This window comes from Oreochromis aureus, linkage group 7 (genome assembly GCF_013358895.1).
Source record: "Oreochromis aureus strain Israel breed Guangdong linkage group 7, ZZ_aureus, whole genome shotgun sequence".
Lineage (NCBI taxonomy): Eukaryota > Metazoa > Chordata > Actinopteri > Cichliformes > Cichlidae > Oreochromis > Oreochromis aureus.
In genome coordinates, this window is record NC_052948.1 from 1,850,897 (window position 1) to 1,875,695 (window position 24,799).

Here is a 24,799-nt window from a genome sequence, read left to right on the forward strand (position 1 = left end):
AGTCAGTAACTAAGGTTTAGGATTTGCCACACCTACATAATACACGAAGCATTTGTTTAGACGAAGACAAAAATGTATGAATAAAATGAGGTTTAAAATGAGGCACAGAGGATTTATTTATGTTTGAAATTAAATAGAAAAAAAATAATGTCCAATGTGATTTATTAGTTCACTTCCATGCATTTGTGGTGACTAACACGAGGCAGGACATTGAAGCAGCAGAGTTGAAGTAGAATTTATACAAAATTCATATAATATATATAAAATAGGCCTTTTTAGACATCCCAGCATACAAAAGAATGATTGGGTTGTCTTGCCTCCCAAACCAAACAGCAGACTATCTGTCAACAATAAGAATGGTTTATCTTAAAACAACAATTCCATAATATTATATTTAAAATATATAGTATTGTTTTTATTTTTTGAGCCCTGGAGTCTTTATGATCATTATTTCAGCCTATATTAAAGCCATGTAATGTACAAGCTGTATGCAATAGTGTCTCCCACTATAATCATTATAACATGTGAGCGCCACAACAGAGTCAGTAAAATGAATGCAGCAGTTCCATCTTAAGGTCATTAAAAGGTACTACAACAACAACAAACCCCATGTTTTACTCTTTGTACTCCTGCCTGTTAGCAGGCTGTGCTTCCTGCTTCTCTCATAAACAAAAGGATATTCACTATATGAATGTAATGCATCTGCAGGATGGTGGCATGAGCGGGAAAAATACGCATTATCTGCGTAAGAAAGCTCCATCAGAGCGACAATTGAGGAACTTGTACTTGGAGGAATTTAAAAGGTCTGCATGTCATTGACCAGAGAGTTCATTTTGGGAAATTGTGACCAGCGTCATTACTTTCAGGCCCATGTGAACTCATGCATAGATGTACAACTACAGGCATGTGCACAAACACACAAGTGCATTCACACACATATACACAAACTTTTTTGGGGGGGGGGGGGTGTTTAAACCGCTCTCAGCATCTAATCAGACTGAGTTTCCCATGAAGTTTTCTGTGGCGCAAAAAGCGAGTTAAACTGATTGCAGTGGATAAGTGGCCTAAGCAAACAGCATTTCCACTGTGACAAGGGAGTGTAGAGTGCAATTAGTCCAGCCGCATGATCTACAGTTCCATACCTTTAGATAAACCTTCTTGATTACCCCATAAAACTGGGCTTTTTTTCAATGGCATGTCATTGAGGAGAAATGGGGCCGTACAAAGTGCAAGGCTGGCAAAAGTCCTGGAGTTGAACAAGTTAAAACTCAGCCCCATGGGAACGATGCCAATCATCCATATTATAAGTTGTGACAGAGATAGCTCTGGAAATGAAAGCACAGAAAATATCAAAGTGCAAACAGCAGCAGCACTCTCTTGGCAGGTAAAAAAATGTTGTTTGCCGAGCCCGAAATGAGCACACGCTTTTCTTAGCTGCTTTTAAACATTGGCACTCAGCTATGATATTGAACTTTAGTCCAATCCTGAGGCTTTAGGCAACTGTTAAAGGGGGTTTAACTAAGATAACGCTGGCTCGATTGAGCCAAATTTCATTAACACATCACAACTGAAGAAGAACTACAGAGAAAACATTTTCCTCTTTGCCCTCTCGAACTCCACCAACCTGATTTCTGTTAACTTGTTTTCTGATTCTCTCCTGTTCCTGAACCAGACAGCTGGGCTGCAGTGACGAAGAGAGAGGGGACTCACATTTACAGTAAAGTACAGTTCATTGCAACAGCTGATTGGTTTACAGCTCCTTCACATGGTTAGGATGCCAGCTACACACACACGTACAGAGTAAAGTGCTGTAAAGTATGATCTAACATAGACTCTAGCAGACTCCCACAAATACACTGTGCTGCTGGTATAAACACAGTACACCACAGTGAGGCTCAGACTGTCTGGAACAGAGTTCAGCCAACAGATACAGGACTGTATGGAACATTAGGATAGTCAACGTGGAAAATGAAAATATTATTACACTCTAGTTTAGAGCAGGATTGTGTGATTCTGCAAACTGAGTCAAGTGCACTATGGAGAGCGCACACACCAGATCTTAATGGGATATAATCGTAACACCCAAGTGTAGACCCTGGTAACGTACAGTGAGGGGATTTAAGAGGAGGGAGTTAAGGGGTAGAAAGAGGGAGGCGTAACAAGCAAGCACACATAAAGTCTGTCTTATTCTTTTTTCCTGCCCTCCCTCTCTCTGTCTCTCTCTCTCACCATTACAGCAGCATTAGAAGCTGAGCTGCTCAACTGTTCCAAGATGTCAGAACTACAAAGCTCCCTTGAATGAGGGAATGTGGGGCCCAAGGCGGCAGTAAGGGAGCCTGGAACAGCTGGCTCTGTCATGGGGCCTCCTGTTCCCTCGCTCTGCAGCCGCTAGCTAGCTGGGACAAGACAGGGATGTCAGAGTGGGGCGGGGGAGGGAGGGAGGTGTGTGTGTGTGTGTGTGTGTGTGTGTGTGTGTGTGTGTGTGTGTGTGTGTGTGTGTGTGTGTGTGTGTGTGTGTGTGTGTGTTTGTGTTCCTTTTTTATTTTCTGAATAAGAGGGATGACACTGTGATCACTGGCCAGGTCACCTTCAACAAAGCTGGAAGTGGCGGGATGGGCAACGAAGAAGTGTGAGGTTGGGTTAGGCCGAGGATTTGTTATCACAAAGGTTCATTTCAGGCTCTGAGATTGCAACGAACAGTGGTTGCAGCATTGCCAAATGACATGCAGGGTACATTATCAAATAGGAACTAAGCAAGGATGGGAAATAGTGAGAACAAAGTAGACTTTCAGAACATTACAGTATTGTGCCTTTCAAAACACAGACGCACATGCATGCATGCACACATGTGGACAGTTCGCTGCATCTCCATCTGCTTATGCTCTGTGCTTAGGAAGACACGGAAAATTAAAGGGAGAGACCACTTGTGGCTTCTATCCCACCCTTGGTGTCAAAGAAGTGTGACTTAAAAGAAAAAAGAACTTTCTGTTGAAGGTTAGAGCACAGAAATTTAAAAAAGGAAAAAAACATGTGGTTTCAGGAGGATCCAAGGAAGGTATCAAGTTCAAATGCTTCATTCCACAGTAGAGTAAGCTCGTTCACTTTGGGCTGCCACACATGACGCTGGAGATGATGGCACAATGCAGTGAATGGAAAGTGGCTTAAGTGGCTACATGTGCAGTCATCGGTATAGAAGACCCACAATTACTAGCTGCAATGGAAATATGACTTTTGGAGAGCAAACTTTTAATGTAAACCATCATACAGTGAATGTAATCAAACGACATTAAGGCCCATGAAAGGGTTCTGTTATTCATTAAAGACACCATTCAAGAATCTCACTGCGATTGTATTGTTAGTCGTTTTTATTGCTATTTGTTTTTTTCCACGCTTTGGGGATGTTGTCATCTGCATTAATGAGACACATATGAATCTGCTGAAGCTTTTTCACTGACAAATATATACATAAGAATGCACACCTACAAACATGCATGCAGACATGCAACATGTGTATGGTGGACACGTGCACGTTGGGGTTGCGAGCACTCAGGACTGCACGGGCGTTGAAGTGCACAAACACAAATTTGAAAACTAGAATGTGAAACAGCCCCTTTTGAAGGGAAGACTGTGTTTCCATTTGAAAATGCTAACCAGTGAATGAAAACACCTTAAAAATGTTAGCCTTTGAGCATCCCAGTGAGGCAGCTCGAAGGCTACGATCACAGCTGCTCTTAAAAGTGGATTTTAATTGTGTACATTTGCACAGTAATTATGCAAAGGTTTACCTCTTCCCTTCAGAGGAGCTTCAACATCTGGAACTAGGCATGACAGAGTCTTTCTTACCACAGCGAGAGGGAAACAAAAGAAGTGAGAGAAAAAACTAAAGTTCAACATTTACTTTTAAAAAAGGAAACCCCACATTTGCCTTTAAGCTGGCAAAGTGCAGGGCTTCCTTTTTATTGAGCAGGCGAGTGGGATTTGTGCCGGAGGAGAACACAAAAGATGATTTCTGGATTTCCTACTTTTGGCCCAGAATGCAACAGTAAACTTGCCAGACAGCGATTTAAACAGTCATCCCAGTAGCTCCAGCCACACATCACAGTGCATGCGCAGCATCCAGGAAAAATCCAAGAGTCATATGCAAGCTTGAGCTTGTTGTTTAGGGCTGCACAATCGATGACCTTTGCATTATCGATCCATAAACTGAAATCTTAAATTGTTAATGCACTACTGTTTGGTAAACCTGAGAGTGTGTGGTTGCAGTGATGGTGGAGCACAGTGGGACTAAATATGGGACTAACTGTTGGAGGATGGAGCTGTGCAATATTTTAAAATCTGCTCATATAATCAGTTAAATGCTATCTTAGAAGTTACCTGGCTACCTATTCAACTACTTCCTTAGAGACTCATGGACATTGTGTTTAAAATAAAAACTGACATTGCAACAGTTTCCAAGGATCAGTGTTTTTCTAAGCTGTATTTATGGTTGCAAAAACATGCATGTTTTGCTAACGTGTGAATAAATATATTTTGCTATAATTTCATGCTACGTGTACAATCTTCTTTTAACATAAAAATCACAGACTAAAGTAGATAATATTCATCGTTTCATCATAGCGTGGTCCTGTCATTCGTCTGGATGTTACCTTCACACACCCTCGTAAACAACGCTGAACACCGCACACTCCAGCTCATAGCTCATCCCTGGATGATAGTGTCTTCCAGGTATTCTGTCTACAGAATCCTCTGTGGTATCCGTCTAATTAAGATCACAGAAACAACTCTAATTGACATGAAAACAGTTCATTCTTTTCTCCACAAAACGACTACTTGTGACAGCCTGCGCTTTGCAACCTGAACCAGCAGCAATCTATCTCTCATGTATAATGTTAACATTAAGTGAGGCAATGGCACTCATTTCCTCAGTTTATTATTGCACACACTAGTTACACAAAGAAAGCAATCTTACACAATTCACTTCTCCAGGGAGAGCCAAAAAAGAGGAAGCTTCCCCCTGTGGGAATGGAAAAGACAAACACAGAGTGACAGGAGTGCGGTGGGCCATTTGGAAAATGTAGACAAGGCTGCAATAGTAGCTCGCTGTTGTTGGTTAGGTCTGGATTCTTTGATTCACCCCATTCTTGAAAGATGAATGGAAGAGTTTAAAAAAGAAGAAGACAGAAGACTGAAACGTTTTCAGTTCGATACCAGTACAGATCTATGGAAGCCCGTTTCCGCCACTGAGAAAAAATATGCATAACTCAAAATTTCAAGTTATTTTCTTGAAATTTTGACTTAATGACTCAAAATCTTGAGAAAAGTAAGTCAAAATTTTGAGTTATTTTTTATCAAAAATGTTGAGTAATTGTGGATACAGTTTACACAAAAAGAAGAGAGAAACACAAAAACTGTTTACATTGAATACAAAAGAGAACTTCTCATGTTAGAACATTGGTAAATAAAAAGAGAGGAAAACAAACAAGCAAATAAAAAAACAAAAAAACCCAGAAAAATAACAGGAAAATAACAAAAAGCCAGAACCCAAGAGGGATTATGATATTAACTAACCCTTTATTTGTTTCAACATTTTGAGTTATTTTTGTCAAACTTTCGAGTTAATAAGTCGAAATTTCGAGCTATGGATCCTTTTTTTAATTTATTTTTTTTATTTAAGTGGCAGAAACGGGCTTCCATACAGATCACCTGGCTTGGAGTATCAAGTAGTGATTTAATACCAGTGTTTAATCAATAAGCTGTGTTACTCAATTTAGGGGAAGAGACTTCAGAATCATTCTTTTATTTGCAAGGAAACATCAGGCTTTAACTTAAGCACCAATTTTTAAGTGTAAAAATAAAATGAACAAAGTGAAAAAGACTTACATCTATAAATTTAGTTTTTCTCTTTTTTTAAGGTTGTCGGTTCACTTGACAGCAGTTAAATCACTCACTACTGTAAACACACAAAGCAACCTGTTCATGGGTCGCAATCCTATTGTTTCGGTAAATTGCTTCAAAGGAAAGCAAATGATTTGTAAGCTGTTTTGAACTAATACTGCACAGACATCTGATATAAATACCAGAGAGACGCATTTCTGTTCACACGCCCTATGGTGGGACGTAAAGCACGAAATGTACAATAAAAAAAGAAGATGCACGTAAGGAAGGGGTAAAAATCAGTTCAGTCGGATTTCAATCAACTCACTTCTCCTGCTTTTAGTTAGACGAGAAAATCAACAATTATCTGCGTAGAGAATAACGTGTCAGAGTTACACATTAATAAAGACGTCTGCTATGAGTCTTTCTAAAAATCAAAGATCTAAGACATCTCCCAGTAGATGGATGGGCTGACAAAGACAAGTGGCACCAAAACCACATTTTAAATTTCTTTCCATTTTCCTGTCAAGGCTAACAAATAAAGACAACCTATCCTGCGTCACTACCAAATGTCGCACGATGATCCCAAATCCCTACAACGAGTCAATTATAGCTCTCCCCAAGCACTGGCAGAGTATGCAAAGCCAGGACATTTGGTGACCTCAGGCTGACTCCAGAGAAAGCCGGCACAAACAACAGTCTAGCTCTGACTAATATGAGTCTGACACATTAAAGTGTCTTTGAGGTATTTTCTCAAAGACTCCTAAAAATTGGCGCCTGTTATACTGACCTGACTTGAAAGAAACGACATATGACCAACACTAAAGATGGGAATTGAGAAACAGTTCCAGTAAAGAACAATTTCCAAATTGTCCAATTCATTGGAATCATATGCCGTTGTCAACTCTTTTTACTGATGCTGGCAGAAAGAAGGAACCCGAGTTAACAACAAAATAAAGAATTCAAGCTATGAAGCAAAACTGAAAATAGAATAAATGTGAATAAAGCCTTATCAGTTACCACCTCTGACCAACAAAGGAGGAAAACTGCGTTGTTACAGAGAGATTATGGCAAAAAATAGTTTAAGAAATATGTTCAATGTGTGGATGTGACGCGTATAGATGTGTGCGCCGCGCTTGGTAGGTGGCATTTCCTTCATGACACCCACACACACAGACACAGACACACACACACACACACACACACACACACACACACACACACACACACACACACACACACACACACACACACACGCTTCCCCTACTTGAGCTGACTTGCATGCCGTGACATCTGGTCAGTGCTGAATACATTGTTCCGGGAAGTAAAGTACCTATATGCTGCTCATAATGGAAGGAAAAAGAGAAAGCCATGGAATAAAATGCATTACTATAATTCCTTGGTTCTCCATCAGCATTTTCCTCCATTAACAATGGGACAAGAACTAATTCTAGTACAGCTTTGCCCTCTGGTAAGGAGACGTTTAGTGCCAAAACACAAGAACAACCAACACAAGTGAGAATAAATCCAAAGTTTGGGTTTTTCTGGGCATATTCTACTAAAATCTTCATAATGGTTTGCTCTTGAACTAAACAGAAAGCTGCTGACAGTCAGTTTTGGCGTTGAATGAAACTAAAAAACAATGGCACTGGCCGTGTGTGGAAATGAGCTCAACTCTGATTCAATGCAAAATAATCTGCAGTGAATTTATCCTCTCATCCCCCATTACCGCATCCCCCCATGGCTTCATATGGGAGAGACACTGGTTGAGCAAGGCTGTTGAAGATACCCACCTCCCTCTTCTCCCAGCACTGCCTCAGGAATGCTTTTCTTCTCCTCCCCTTAGCCCCATGTGTAGACGCCCTCTCTGCAGGGTGTGTTTTGCATGTAAAACAGGCTGCAGATGCTGTCCGCAAAAGGGACCGGGAGGGACAAGGGAGACCAGGACACAAGGAGGCCCCACTGCCATGCCACCCGCTTGGCCTCGCCTTGCTTTGCTGCCACCTCCTCCCAAAACACCTCTCATTACTTTACCCCTACACCCCCCTCGTTCTTTCCATCCCCGGTTCAACATGCCACCCCTCCGTCAGCCCCCATCGGCCATCCCTCTGCCACCCTCCTAGCACACGCAGTTGTGCGTCTCCCTGGAAACAAGCTCTAGTTGGTGTATGGAGGCACGCTGAGTTCACACAGACACGCTCACACATACACTGCTCTACTTTAGCGGATAGAAAGACCTGAGACTGCATTCGGACAATGAAAAACAGAAAGAAAGGGGGGAGAAAGAGAGTGATCACCTCTAATAAAATGGTTCTTTACAATCCTGTTATCCATATTCGGCTTGACACGACTACATTCAGGGGAAATAATTAACAAGTGCATGGCGGACATTAATATTGCATTTGACAGGAGACAGGTGGCTGGCTGGGAGCAGATGTTAGGAGGCAGACTGAAGAAAGAGAGAGAACTCGAAGGGATGAAAAATGGCAAACTTTTATACTTTAAACATGTCATCCCTGGACTTTCAGATCTTCTGATTTAAATGCGTGTCTGTAGTTGCAAAGCGCTAAGGTAATCTCTTAGTTGGTGGATAACACTGCAAACTCACTGCGAAGTTTTTACTTTATGTTATTAAAACTTTCAGGACGAGGTTCTGTTGGTTGGACAAACACGTGTGCAAACCACAAATTCCAACATGCTGTTTTTATTTGACTTGATCTGCAATCGACAGTCGCTTTCTAAGCAACATTGTTGCAACATTGTTGCTTAGAAACGGCTCCAAAAGATGAATCAGAAATGTTTGTTACTTTAACGTTCACATTTCTGTGTCAGTAGAGAGTTCATCAGTTCATCCCTCTCTCTCCACATCCTCAGTCTGCTGCACACAAAGCTCCACAGTGTGGCCAGTTGTAGAGGGTGCAACTGTGATGACATAATGGGGTTTTCCATCCACTCTCAGGATCTGTACAGTGCTGAACAAGGTGTGGTGCAGTGTGAGTGAGAGGGAATGTACTGGTACATTAGGATAATAACCTTTTCACTTACTTTTACAGTACACACAGCTCAGACGGGTGTCCCACAGTCCCCAAAAGCACCTTTGAGTTGATTTCTCACAGCGTGTAGATGTTTGACAAACTGCAGTGCAGGTTTTCAAAATGCTTAAATGGTGTTTTGTGTGAAGCCACACCTGACGTACTGCACATGTGCCAAATCTGACAGCAACTTTAGAGAGGTTCAAGTCTTTCTGAATGTCCTCCGAGATGTCTTTACACAATAAAAACATAAAAAGGAACCATCCAATAAGAAGAGCAAACATTAATTTCCTTGCATAAAGCCTCCGAGTGAGGGAGGATCGATGCCTCCATTGTCCAAATGCAGATGGATGTGTAGCCAGAACACTAGTTTGCGTGGGCTTCTACGTCTCCTCTTAAACTAACTTTACAAAATTGTACTGCATCTTATACAGGCTACGCGTGTTTCTTTCACATTATACTGGGGGGGGGGGAGCATCCCTATTTAACCAGGACAGTTTCAAAACCAATTAAAACTAATTCCATATGCTGAATATTGACACTTGAATTTCTCATTATGCCTACTGCGCTTGTCAACAGTTGTTCACTGTACTGTATGTGTGTGTCTCAAAGGGGCCTGCAGAAAACATGTGGGTCAGGAGGCAGGAACTCTGGGAGTCTTCATGCTTTGCTCCACCATTTGGAACCACTCTCAGCCTATCACTAATTCCTCCTTCTTGGCAGCTTTACAGTTTACCTCTCTCTCTCCCTTTCCTCTTTTCATCAGTGCTGGCAGTAGAACTGTAGTCTACATTCTGCACTAATTAACAACCTTCAGAGAAAGACCACCAAACTGGTGAACTGGCACACTCAAAGCACGCTTACAGTTAGACTCTCTTTTACTCTGTAATCTTTCTTAGGTCTCTATCCTCTAGATTCTATTGTACTGGAGGTTGTGCTGTATGTGCCAATGCAACTAAGCTAAAACTCTATGCAAACATAAATTTGCATAATATTTCTCTGACTTGTAGTAGTAGTACATCTGTTGAGAGTATTTCGGTGCTTTTGCCTAGTTATGAAAATATCAGCCATAGAAATGTTCTTCAGTATAATAAAACTAAATGAAAAATGCCAAAACAGACTTGGAAAACTTCAGGCAAACAATATCATCCAAACCAGGTCATATGGTTGGTGGGTTTACTTTGGTAGAATAATTTCCTGGGGAATATTTCCTGGGGAATTAGGAAACTCGTACCAAAATAAGCTAGAAAGAAAGTGATTTAGTGGTAAATCTGACTTTTTAAGCCTTCTCCTCCACTCAGCATGCACATTATTAGACACCCAGGGAGAAAATGAGTCATGATTTATCTACTAAAGATGGTAATTAATTTGTATGTTACAGGTGTATGATGTTGGAATATATAAACAACATAAGATCAAGGTAGGATCAAGGTAACTTGATTTGCTGAATCAATTCAATTGAGCCAACAACAGTCGCCTCAATGAGCTTTATATTGCACAGTAGACCCTACAATAATACACACAGAGAAAAACCCAACAATCATATGACCCCCTATGAGCAAGCACTTTGGCGACAGTGGGAAGGAAAAACTCCCTTTTAACAGGAAGAAACCTCCGGCAGAACCAGGCTCAGGGAGGGGCGGGGCCATCTGCTGTGATTGGTTGGGGTGAGAGAAGGAAGACAGGATGAAAGACATGCTGTGGAAGAGAGACAGAGATTAATAACAGATATGATTCGATGCAGAGAGGTCTATTAACACATAGTGAGTGAGAAAGGTGACTGGAAAGGAAAAACCCAATGCATCATGGGAATCCCCGGCAGCCTACGTCTATTGCAGCATAACTAAGGGAGGATTCAGGGTCACCTGGTCCAGCCCTAACTATATGCTTTAGCAAAAAGGAAAGTTTGAAGCCTAATCTTGAAAGTAGAGATAGTGTCTGTCTCCTGAATCCAAACTGGAAGCTGGTTCCACAGAAGAGGGGCCTGAAAACTGAAGGCTCTGCCTCCCATTCTACTTTTAAATACTCTAGGAACAACAAGTAGGCCTGCAGTGTGAGAGCGAAGTGCTCTAATAGGGTGATATGGTACTACAAGGTCATTAAGATAAGATGGGGCCTGATTATTTAAGACCTTGTATGTGAGGAGCAGGATTTTGAATTCAATTCTGGATTTAACAGGAAGCCAATGAAGAGTCACTAATATTAATACATACATTTTCCATGATGCTATTGTCTTTTTTTGCCTTCAAATGAGCAAAGTAATATTTAAGATGGCCAACATGCTCATAAGAGTCTATACAGTATACTGGAGCGCAGACACACACAGACAGACACAAATCCACACACTCTGCGTCAAAACCCTGAGCTGCTGGTCAGGAGCATCAATTGAGTCTCTGTTCAGTCCCTTTGCCTTCCTCGTCTACACTGCCATCTTCCACCGCCGACGTCCACACCGCATAATTTGTCATAGGAAAGCACAACTCTCAAAGGAAACAGGCAGCCTTCAAAGCAAGCTTGAGTTAACATGTAGTACAGTGCTGTTGTACAGTACTGAATTGTGTATCTCTCACAAGTTTCTCACTTCTAATTGTAAATTCTTAGAGTTCCTTTAGGAAAGTTGATGAATACGAAGGTGTGGCAGGGAGGTTGCTGACTTCTCAAGTAGTAGTAGATTTTTACGATCGCTAGGAGACTTTGCAAGAAGAGAGTAGCTTGCAATTGGAGGAAGTGTATAAATTGGAGTCACAATGCCTTAAAAAGTTGGCGTGCCACCTAGGGATGGGTATTGATAAGATTTTAACGATTCCGATTCCATTTTCGATTCTGTTTAACGATTCGATTCTTTATCGATTCTCTTATCGATTCTTGTTTTTAAAAAGGAGAACACTAAGGTCGATTAGCTTAGAACTTTGTTTTATATCTTCTCTTTCAACAAGATAGAAATTTAGGAGTAACATGGCCTTACAAACCCAACAGTGAGATCTTAAGAGATCCAGCCTATGGCTCTTCAATGGGTGTCAAGGGTCCCGGGAAAATTGTAAACGTAAAATAATAAAATAAATATTCTTCTGTAGCAATAACAAAGTATAACATAAATTATTCTGTAGCAATTACACAAGAATATCCAGTAATGTCCCTGCCTACAATTAAACACATTCACTTACCATCTGCTGTGGCAAATGGCTGCAAAGTTTTGACCACAAACTAGTCACTGCTCGGTGACATTCGGGCCTGAAAGGAGACGCTACGGTAGACTGCAGCGACAACTGCCAGCGAGCGCCAGCCAGACTCTGTCTCTCTCATCACGGTCACCTAAATGCACAATGGCAGGTTTTGTAATAAGGCAGATCGCGCTAACATAATATGCACTGTTAGTTGATTATTTACCTGCCATTAACGGAGATGACGTGCAAGCGTTACCGCTGCTGCTGCTGGGTTGAGATTCACGAGTCCGGAGCGGAATTAAAGACATTCATTTAAGTTCATCGCGTGTTTTGTGAGCAAATGCTTTTGCATATTCGTAGTGTTTCCTCCCTTAATGAAATATCTACTTTGCAAGTATTGCAAGTTGCCCTGTTGTCATCCGTTCTGGTAAAGTATAAACAAACTTTTAAGCGTTTGAGCCGCTTAGGCGCCGTGTTTCCTGCCAGGTGCGCTCCGACGCTCCGCAGCGTGGTGACGTCATTCGGGCGACTGGAATCGATAAGGAATCGTTTGCAAAATGGCAAACGATTCCAAGGAATTGAAACAGTGGGAACCGGTTCTCAACAAGAACCGGGTTTCGATACCCATCCCTAGTGCCACCAAAGAGAAAAAAAATCAAAGACCAGCACTGGGCAAAGGAAGTGTCTCCAGATAGGGCTGGGCCATATCATACCGTTCACGGTAATACCGGTATAATGTTAGGAAATGATAAGAAAATGAAATATGGTGATAGAATATGGGTAAAACCCGCATGCGCAGTGCCTTTGTTTTCATACGCACATGGCGGAAAAAGCATGGTGGCGACGAGAATGAGAAGGGCGAAAGCGGATCGTTTAATGAACCAGATGAACCAGAACTGGTTTGTAAAAATGGTGAAACTTCAGTGATGTGGAACTGGTTTGGCTTTCGTCCGTCAGATACACACCAAAGCACAGTTTCTGGTAGAGCATGCTAGCGGGCCGTCGTTATTACCGGACCGATTTTATGTGGTACACGGCGCTCAAAAATCAGTCAAAAAATGTTTTAGTGCGAGTTTGCTAAGCTACGAAGCCGCACCATTCGATGGATTGTGGGAGCATTACGGCTATCGTAGGCAGGAGCCTCGCGGAGTGATACGTACTGTGCTTCAACATAATATCACCGTATTGTGTGTGTATAACCTCTTTTTAAGTGTTGTGGATATTATACATGGTTATGCTGAGGATATGTCGGCCAGTTTCCACTGGAAATGCCTTTTGGTTAAACTGTCAGCGAGGAATTTGCACTGTTACATTTTTATATAACTTTAATGCACATAAAAAACAGCTGCTTGTTTAAGTGAAAATACATTGATGGGGTTTTTTTGCACTAATAAAGTTGTGGAGTTGTATTTTGTCTAGCGTCAGTTATATCGGTATCGCAAATTTTAAAATATATATCGTGATAAATATTTTTGGCCATATCGCCCTGCTCTAGTTCCAGACGACCTCAAAGCAACCTTGAGTAAGATACTACATTAGTGTTTTGCTTGAACTATCAATCCCCCCAATAATTCTGCATAATGGGGAAAAAATCTAAAGTTCAGTAGTGCTGCACGAATATAAAGCAGCACGTTACGGACGAAGAACTGAGCCGACTGTAAAACTAAACAAGATACTTGCATTCCCAGCACAACTGTAAGAAATGACAGAAGCATTCAGGAAAATCAAAAACACAGACGGAAGATCAGACGGCATCGAGGGATCGATGCTTTTAGGCCTCAGCTGCGGGTCAGAAGCCTGGCAAGAACCCAAACATATAAAGCGAGAGGTGAAGAGTAAAGAATGAAGGAATTCAAAGGAGACAGTTTGCCTTGATTCCCAAAGAGATGCACTGGCACGCCAGTGATCACAGACAGCCTCCAACGTTAAGTGACTCTGAATAGAAGCGAGGCAACGGCGAGAGAACGGCACAACAAGATCACTGGACCAGAGCGGGACAAGCGGTGCTGGCAGTACCGCGGCATTGTTCCGGGAGCCGAGGAGGAGGCCGTCGCGGCCCGAGCCGACCGCTAGCCACGTGCTCCTCATCGAGGCCCGCGTGAATTATTACATTTCAGTCTGTTATATTTCATCACGGCTCATTACAGACAGACAATTGAGCTCGAAGAGGAGCGCCGTACTCGGGGTCCGCCCAGATGCCCTCGGAAAGAGAGAGAGAGCGAGAGAGAGTAAGAGAGAAAGAGGGAGAATCCCTGCACTCTCCACTGAAAAGGATAGAGGAGGATGGACAAAAACACATTGTCTGTGGATTTAAAAAGGAGGCTTATGGCTGCTATGAAAAAGCAATGTGCTTTTAGAAATGGAGAAGAATGAATATGCCTGCTGATGCCCACTCAATGAGATGTACGCTGGTGGAGCCATAGAAAAGAAGTGAGAATTGAAAGGGATGGAATCTGAGGCAAATGACACTCGAGTGTTTGGAAATAACTGACAGCTGCACAATGGGACAGCAAAACAGACTGCAATCTGCTCATAGATAGATGAAAAGACAGGGAGCTGAAAAGAAGTGTGACCAAATACATACAGAGATACTGTCCATTCACAGCTGAAGTGGATAAACAGACAGCCGTGAAAATGGACGAGAAAGGTGAGGTTTAACTATAATAGATGACCCGAACAATGAGATAACTCCAAAGGCTCCGTGAAACAATTAGCCAAGTATACAAGCGATACGAGAAGTGCTTACTTTAGGCCTGGAAGATTTTTATTTACCACATTTGGTCTCTACACGTTTAAGCAGAGACCGAACGCTAAGCGTTTAGGAGAAACTGTTCACGTCGTTAGACCGAAGCACAGCCGATCACAAACCTGACGATGTATCCCTGTGTGAATGAGCCATCCCGAAAAAATGCAAGAGTGAATATGTACAATCACTGTGTCTCTCCTGACGAGGCTTTAATGTGCCCGTACAGGCATGTCTTCCTAATCTGTGTGTGTGTGTGTGTGTGTGTGTGTGTGCGCAGAGAGAGAGGGAGAGAGGTATTAGAACACACTCCTCTTGTCACTTGCTGTTCGCTGCATAACACAGACATTTTCCATTCTGTCAGTGCAAGCAGCGAGCACACTGGCTCCTTCTAAACTCAGCCGCCACTTCATTAAATGACTTCAGACTCTTGGCAGAGTCAGTGGGAAAAGTCTATATTAACTGTGTGTGAGATCCACGGGGTGACCAACAAAGGCCATAGTTGTTCCTCTGTGTTGGGTGCTGCTTGGGGAACTTCTGGGGCCTATTAGGGTACCCCCTCCACTACCCCAATGTGTCTACCACATGCTCCTGTTTCTCCTTATCCTCACTCTTGACTTCATATACCATGCATACATGCACAGGCACAAGGATGCACAAAGCTTTGCTGACCTCTGCCCAACTTTTCTGTAGTTGGTCCCAGAATTAGTAGAACTAGACACAGCATGAAGGGACTGCGACTGTTTAGACCGGAGAACGGAGTGAGGCATAGGCTCTGATTCCTCCTTTTGGAGCCCAACGTGACGACCGGCAGGCTGATGGTACCTAATGGCCGGGCGCTACTGTTGCTCAGCCAGGTTAATGTGCTGGATCATTTGGGAGCAGATGGGCAGAACTGTCAGTGACACCAACAACAGCACTCAGAAACCGCATATGTTGTAATGCAAAATCTGGCGAAAGACTTTATCTGTAAAAATCCCAAATTTTTAGCATTCAAACAAATGTTTCTCATTACATCCTTTGTCATAACAGCTTATTCAGCCCAGACTGTGGAGCCTGGGTTTAGCTGACATTGAGCAAGAAATGCAGTCGTAACTCTATTAAAGTAACAGTAAACAATCCTTTTCTATAAAAATAAAGCATAACTGATTAGTAGATTTAGTAGCTCAAGTTTCAAACTCCTAGATGGAATGTAAAGTGTAATATTATTACTGTCTCATTAATGGTTTCACATGTAGAGACAAAGACACAAACAGCTCAGACATCGGTGATCAAATCTATTGCTGATGATACTTAAACACACACAGGGCCACAAACTCGCACGCACAGAACAAGATCAGCGTCCAACAAACCACCGACTTTACCGACAAAGGCGCAGCCGGCAAAAAAACGACAATTAATCAGCTGGATTGATCCGATACGCCAGTTTGTGTAAATTCTGCCGTGACCTTTAACCAATCTGGTGGATTTATTTGTTCTAATTAAGCAGATTAGGGCCACATGCCTTTGCAAATTAAGTCATTTATCTTCATGTGACAAGTTAGGAGGAGGAAAGACCAACTGCCCCCAAGGAGAAAGGGCAATTTCTTCAATACTGAGAGGTCTGTCAAAAAGGTTCAAATTGGCCCCCCACATAGAGGGACAACACACTGCACAACTGGGTTGCTGTGTTGAGCTTATTTGATATTCCAGCATTGCTTTAGATTGTGTTGCCACATTTATAGCAATTCTTATGATAGATTTCTTCATACTTGTTGTTATGTACATGTAAAGACAACTACAGGTCACACATACAGCGTGTATCTGCTGTAAAAAGCTGCTCCTTTGTCACAAGGGGTCAGTATTGCATTGTTGATTGGACAGAGCCCGATGCCCTCCCTGATGTCTCCAGCCATTAAACCAGTGACCCTTGTCATGGGAATGTGTTAAGCACTACACTATACAGGCGCATCTGCTGTACTAAACAAAAGGAAAATTGATGGACACGTCCCCGTGCAAAAACGGCAGCGTTTTTTTTAGACATTGATTATTCCCCTCACAGTTCAAAGCTTGGCCCGGAGGTTAAAAATAACCCACAATGTCTAAATCAACAGAGGCCGGAGCCAGGAGGGACCTGAAGGTGGACTGAGCTAAGTAAGAGGCCTCCTCAGCTAGTCCAGAAAAACACAGTTAGCCTGGGAACTTCAGATTGTTTTCCGTACTTTAAGCCCACCTACTGGACCGACCTTGCACGTGCAGTGTCGTGATGAGTGCGGGTGTCATTATATGAAGTCGCAGATGTAAGCTGAAATAACCTGAACATAAAGCGATACATGTGATCGACACAGTTCTGATTTCATTCAAGTTTTCCCGTGAATGCTCACAATCAGCCTGATCCTACAGTTCATACCAAAGTCCATCCTCGTTGTTGCCAGAATTTCACAAAGCACACCTTTGACTGGAAAGAAGAAGAGGGAAGTTTTCTTTAAATTAAAATATACCACAAAAATGTTAACACACACATCCACGCAGCCACTAACCTTTAAATGACTCCCATCACCCTGAGCCATCGAACACATTACACAAGGAGATTCAGAGCAGAAAATGAAGGAATAACACGAGGCAACAATATGGCTCAGTTCTTTTCACCGTGGGGGTTTCGCTCTGTGTGGAGATATAAAATACTGCATCCTTCCTACAGAACATCAGTATTCTGAATAGGCCTCTCTGTCTCTAATCGGCCTTTTTACACACAAAAATCAGAGTTCACTTCTCTCTCTGTGTCATGCGCTCCATCTTTCTCCCAAACAAGCAGACCCCCCCGTCCCCCCTCCACACACACAGAACATCCTCCTCTAATCCACATCCATCCTCTATGCGGAACGTAGTCCAGATTGGTTTCCTTCTAGTATAAACTTGTAGTCGGGCTTTGGGATCACAGGGTCAACAGAAGGTCATTTAGCTCGACTTCTACAGACGGGACCGAGCTCATTAGTTATTTGTCTGCCCTCAGTTGCACCTTTTCACATCCCCAACACGCTGAATTCTACTGTTATTGCTATGTTAGCTGGCTGCTGCAGTCAAAATGATGTGACTTTGGATTCACTTTTGTGATCTGTGGCAGTCTTGGTCACCTCCTGGGTGAGGTGTTCTGGGCATGTCCCACCTGGAGGAGGCCCTGGGGCAGACCCAGGACACGCTGGAGAGATTATATTTCTCGGCTGGCCTGGGAACGCCTTGGTGTTCCCCTGGATAAGATGGAGGAGGTGGCTGGGGAGAGGGAGGTCTGGGCTTCTCTGCTTAAGCTGCTGCCCCCTGCGACCTGGCCCTGGATAAGCTGAAGAAGATGGATGGATGGATAATGAAAATTTAAAAAAAAAAAAAAAATCCAGGAAAGTCCAGGAAGTGAGTGATTTCTATGGAATTAGCGATCAATGTCTATTGTTAGGATTAGTTTAACTAGATAAGATCACTACACATTTATTATTGTTTACTTATTTTTTCTGCATTTTAGACTTTATTGATTCTTAATTGATTCTTCGGTTCTTAATGGCTACTTATTTTACTTATTTGGACTGACTGGCCCACACTTTTAATTTTAAAAAAATATTAGATTTCTCAGAGTAACTACAACAACTGAGCCAAGCAACTATAAAGCACTTCTAGGTCGATATTCCAAACAGTGCGCAGCCCTAAAAGTGATACAAATGGTTTTTGTGTGTTTTTTGCAGTTTAAAAACAATAAAATCACAATTTTAATCCTATAACTTAAGTTGACTGATGCTCTGTCATGTAAAACACTGTCTCAGGGAGTGAGTAGAGATTCTTACCAAGTGTATTCTTAAAGCACATCAGTATGACTATTCTGCCATCTAGAGGTACAATATAAGAATAGCACCCATGATCATTTGGAGCACTATGGGGGAACAGCTAGCGCTCACAGCGTACATATACAGCATGTGGATCTGAACGTTCATAAAATGAATTTTGAACTTCACAGAACGCTGTGGATTGTTGATGCACGTCAAAACTGAACGGAGAAAATCTTCACTGGGAGATTTTTTACTCTACATTAGGAATCACATTTGAAAATGTTTGCTTGACATTAGTTAAATATACTAACTATATTTAGTATTTTCAAGTTAAGTATATGTTAATAAGTGTACGATTAAAGGCAGATTAATTTTTCCATAAATAAAATAACATTACAAAAAACAAAAACCACGACCTACAGTGCCGTGTAATTGCTAACAATTCACTACAGCTCTGATGAAATAATTGCTCAGTATAAAAATAATTACAGGTGTTGGTAGCGGCTATTTCACATTCTTGAGAAGTACCTGAGATTAAATAAATGCTTGAAATCCAACCTTTAAATGTCAGAATAACTGATATTTGTAATTTAGAAAGTTGTTGTGCGCATAACGACACCCTCTGTTTGCAGCCAGACTGCTGTGACTCGAGTTCCTAAATGCACGTTACAACTGCACTGAGTAACGTGTGTGTCACCTGTATCTCATTACGTTATGTAAATGTTGCATGTGGGTAACTTTGACACCACTAGAGGTCGGAGTTCGACCACTTATGAACAAATGTGAAAAAGCCCGTAGTTGCCACATTAATTACGCTCTTTCAACCAAGTCAGTAAACAACTGAATGAGGAATAAAAATGCAAAGAGCTCAGATGGGCAGCTTCATCTAACACGGCTTTTTCAGTCAAAGATGATCATAAAGCATGAGTGAAATATCGCAGGCAACTGAAATCTGCTCTTTCTATGAGATACATATGACAAAACATTACTCATACCAGAAGTCATTAGTCATTTCTACCCTTGATTTTTTTTAATGTAGGACATAAATAACTTTCTCCTTTTCTACTTTTTTCCCCTTTACAATACCAACTCTTGTTCTTTGTTGTTCACAGACCACTCATTTAGTTTGATTTAACTTTGTTTTTTTTATATGTGCTGCACCGGATGTGAAGATGCAAGCTCATCTTCACAGAAGAAAAAAAAAGCCCCATTTGAGCAAAGTGGCACACTCTGCTGCTTAAAAAAAGCGTACCTCTGGGAAATGCACCGACATGTCTTGATGTAGACTCTCAGGGGAGTTTGCAACACCAAAACATTGCAATGTCAGCTGACATACCTATCAAACAGCAAGACACACCCTACAACAGCTGTAATGACCTTAGAAATCAGGAAAAGACAAAGATTGTGCATCTATAATGCACAGCTGTGAAGTACAGCAAACAAACACAGTGTCTAAAAATATGCAGCACAAAGCTGCACTGCATTGAGGTTTATTAATAACCCAAGCTGTACTTTGTGTTCCCCTTTTAACGAGTAAAACACACCAGTATCATTGCAACAGCAACTTAATTAGACATCAATAAATAAACCCTTAATAAAAGTATAAAGGGGTTTTTTTGTGATGCTGCCACTTTAAGGTATAGAAACAAAAAAAACAAACAAATAAACAAACAAAACCAAGATGTTTCATTGACAGCCAAAACTACCCACGGAGCAGAAAATGACTGCAATATAAACAAGTCAACAGTTCATTTGGCATGAATGCTTTATAGTGTAACCCATGTAACTGCACTCCTACAGGATGTGAGCTGGCATAATCAGCATCAGCGAGATGTTCCTTCCTGCAGAGCAGATGTTAAATCTCAGAGATCCCAGTCCAGTTGTGTAGTAGACACATCGGAAAACACAATCCAACAGCGCTCTGCCTCCTCCTCCTGCTGCTCCACTGAAAACTTACCAACAGTCTTCACTTAAAGAAACTTCTTCTCACACCGACTCGTCATTTCTACTCGTCTTTGTTTCTCACAGGCCGACATCGAGCAGCATCACGAAACACCAACAAGCCGTTTAGTTTGGCAAAGTACTGTTTTCTGAGAAATACACACAGGAGATTAGCCACTTTACCAAAGCGGCTGATATCGACATCATCTGTGATATTACAAGAAACATGACGGTGACTTCCCAGAAGAGCAACTTTTTACTCAAGGTGAAACTCCAAAATGATGTCAACAACTTAATTCCTGATGCGTATCACCACAACAGTATTTTGCAGGAAGCAGCTTCTTCGTCGCTCACACTCACTGTTGTTAACTAGCCAAAAATAACTCTGCTGATAAATAATGCAGAATTTTATTTTAGGGTTCTCTATTATTCTTTTACCCTTTGTGTTTGTGTTGCCTCTTTTTGGCCAGTTTTTCTTCTCCATAGTTCTGTGTCGATGTAACATCGGCACCGAGTCAACACGTACGATCGTTATCTTCGTGTAACCTACGTCGGGGGTCTGGCACATTGTGTATTCAAAGCAATCTAACCACCAAAACACTGCGGTCTGTAAGTCACAGCTGACATTTGTTTGTGTTTAGGTGCTGTGATGGGAAACGATGACGTCAGCGTGCTTCATGTAACACAGTCAGGGCGGTTAACAGCCCAACCTGAAAACAAACAATTCTCATTTCCCCTTCAACGGTCTCATCGCTGCTTGAGGTTACGAGCAACAATAGTTTTTACTTTTTTAAGTGCACTCCAACAGCGATAAAGGTTTTAGTATAAATCAAATGTTGCGGTGTATGCTATCAAACGTAAAAAACAAACAAACTCTTATTTCCTCAAAGTATTTCTGTTTTTAACTGACATGCAAATGCAACAAAACCACAGTGCGCCTTGTGAGTCCAGCTGTTAGAAAACCCACACACTTACCGGCAGCTGATATGTCACGTGCAAAACAGAACAAAGTGTGACATAGGTGGAGTTTTTACGTGATGACACGGCCTGCTCTCCCTAAAAACTTTAGAAACTGAGTGATGCAATTGTGAAACTGCAGGGATCATTTCTCACCTTAAATTATTTGAACTGATTCTGTTTGAGGGCCACATTGGATGATGGGTAATTTCACAGAATTTCCCTGAGATCTACCTAATCAGCTTTTGTGGTAACAGGAAGCTGACAGTCGCACACAGCTTGTGTGAAGGACAACTGAGGCAGCCAGACGACAACAATCAAACTAATACATGTGGGCTGATTTTCTTGTGTAACTTTAAACAGTAAAATAATGTCTTTATAGTTGCACATTTTCACGATTACATAATCTTTGGAAACTGGTGGCAGCATTTGGAAAATTTCCAAATTAACATTTGGAAACTGCATATTTGGACAGTCTTCATTATATGCAAAATAATTTAGAAAAATACCTCTCCCCCCTGTTTTGTTTCTCTTAAACATGTAACTTTACCAGTTTAGTGTAAGCAACTAAATAATTCCAAGTAAAATATACCCAAAAGTTTACTCTTCGGGGTTTATAATTGACCCTCTCTATGCTGGTGTCACCTTCTATCCAAAACAACATCAGCAAACCAAAAACTGCCCGTAAAAAGAGCCAAAAATACCCAAAGAATGTTTTACGGTCCAAGGACTCATGCAGACAAGTAAATGCAGCAACTGTTAAGCTTCTACTGTACACTTTTGGCAGAGTAGCGACTGCAGCAGCAGCAGCTTAGATGAACTTCTTCAAAACAGAAATGTACTAAGAATGAGCATGATACCATCAAGAAATCAACTTCACAGACCACAAAATGAAATGCGTCACATTTCCAGAGAAGTTGCAGTGAAAAAAGTCAAAAATTAAAGCAGCCCCCCCCATCCTCCTCCTACTCCAGGTCTGACTGCCTGCCAAAACTTAACCTGATTCACTTTCTCAGCCATTCTGACAGGAAGCTTTTCCCTCCCCCTTCTGTCTCGGCTCCTCCTTCACTGAAGTGGGCGTGCTGAGGGAACACAGAGCATGCAGATGTTGATGTTCCACAACGAAAGCTGTGCCCACATCCGCTCTGAGCGAAGTCTCCTGCAGTCTACAGCAGGCTGTTCACACTTAACAGTAACACAGCAGGCAAGAAAATACTGCGGTGCAGTACTCCTTATCGCCACTGGAGCTCACAGACCTGATCAGATCAAGAATGGAGTTCAAACTTGTAGTCTGTAAATTCCCGAGTTTAGTGTGAAACACACACAGAAAGAGAGACAGAAAATTCCATATTTAAATGAAATTTGAGAAACAGGTGTTTCTTGACTCGTGACTCTGATTTATGGTTTTTCATACATTATAAGGAGCTTTTTCAACATTATTCAGCGTGACTCCTTTCTCGCGTCCTGCAGAGTGGATGACCTGTCAAATTTCCTCTCAAATATTTAAGGCAGGGTTTGAGTAAGCAGCTCCTGATACCTGCTCTTATCAGCAGCCTGACGCATTCACAGGCTGTGAAGCAGCCTAATAACAGGTCTGTCTCACTCAGGCAGCGGGCAAATGCTGAGTGATTTTTACAGGAGTGAGCTCCATCATTAGCCTGCTCGTTGAAATTACTCCGAGAAATCAAGGATTGTTCAATTTAAACCGCCGGGACCAAGCTCTCTCTCCCTCTCTCTGCCTCACACACATACATGTCGACAGGAAGAGGGGAAAGCAAGAGTGACCCACTCTTCTTTAAGGAAAATCTCAAAAAGTGAATTCAAATCCCACCTACTGATGAAAAGTCTCGCTAATCATGTTTTTAGTTGATGCAACAGACACACTTTGCTCAAACTACACCGAAACGATCCAATGGAGACGTGCAGCAGCTACAAGCTGTTTCCTACTCAGGACAGGAATTCACCATATAGTGGCGACGTCATTCGATACATTAAGGCAACCTCTGGCGACGAGTCCACATAAAAACCGTTACATTTGGTCTTTCTGGGCTGTCTCCAAACGCCCAGCGCGCATTTCTCCTCCACTTGTCGCGTTAAATGACAGCTGTTTTTGCACCCACTCTACTATGAGTAACGACAGCACGCTTACAAACGGTGGGCGCGCGCGCACGGTGCGCGAGACACAAACACAGAATGGAGACAAAAAACGGCGAGCGTGTAACACACATAACTGCATCTCACCTGTTTTGGGTCGTTTAAGTCTCTCGGCTGCAGCACCACCGCGCTGTTTCGTAGTAAATACGGCGGACGAGCTTTAAACCAGCGTGTAAAAGTTGTTTACAAAGTTTCACCGTGAACTCCGACACTCTGATTGGTCTGAGTAAAGTTTAGTCGACGCCCCAAACCTCGGTCACCGGGCCGAGTGTCAAACTTGTTTCCCGGACTCGCTGCATTCATGTAACACAGACAAGGAGGCGAACGAGAACACTACGCTGTAAATGTGTAGTTTATCATGAAAAGTGGAGGCGATCGCAGCAGACTTACATTTGCTTTAATTTCAATTCAACTTTATTTACACAGCGCCAAATCACAACAACAGTCGCCTCAAGGCGCTTTATACTGTAAGGTAGACCCTACAGTAATACATACAGCGAAAACCCAACAATCATATGACCCCCTATGAGCAAGCACGTTGGAAAAACTCCCTTTTAACAGAAAGAAACCTCCGGCAGAACCCGGCTCACAAATATGAACATACACGGTTCAGTTTAAATGTACGTATTTATTATGATTATTTATTTATTTATTTTAATTATGGTAGTTTTTATTTTAATGGAGAGAGACAGAATATCAAAATTCCAGAAAAAAAAATTACATGACAGTTATACATTTATTTGCTTGCCATCGAGTAAAATACTAAAACTATTTTGATCCCTTACAACTCAGACTCTGATTTAATGACTCCCAGACAGAAACTCCTCATCTCAGCTTATGTGTATAAAGTTCACCTGTGCTCAGAATCAGTATCTTCCATTCCAACCTTCATTTCAGCCACCATGGGCAACACCAAAGAGCTGTCAAAGGAGGTCAGACTTACACAAGGCTGAAATGGGCTACAAAGCCATCAGGAAGAAGCTCGGTGACAAGGTGACAACTACTGGTGCCTTTACTACTTTGTTGCAAGAAATATAAATTAACCATCAGTCACTCTCAGTCTGGAGCTCCTTTCATTTTTTGCTGCATGAAGCGATGATGATCATGAGAAAAGTGATGGATTAGCCCAAAACGTCATGGAGG

At 41.9% G+C, this 24,799-nt stretch overlaps 1 protein-coding gene across 1 annotated transcript in view; it reads right to left on the reverse strand.

The window, feature by feature from the left end:
• Positions 1-23,866, reverse strand: part of ccnd2a (cyclin D2, a) — a 154,707-nt gene extending 130,841 nt beyond the window's left edge. Inside the window, exon 1 of the mRNA XM_039614219.1 lies at positions 23,744-23,866. The gene's annotated coding sequence lies outside the window, so the exon portion shown is untranslated. The remainder of the gene's footprint in view (positions 1-23,743) is intronic.
• Between the last annotated feature and the right edge of the window lie 933 nt (positions 23,867-24,799).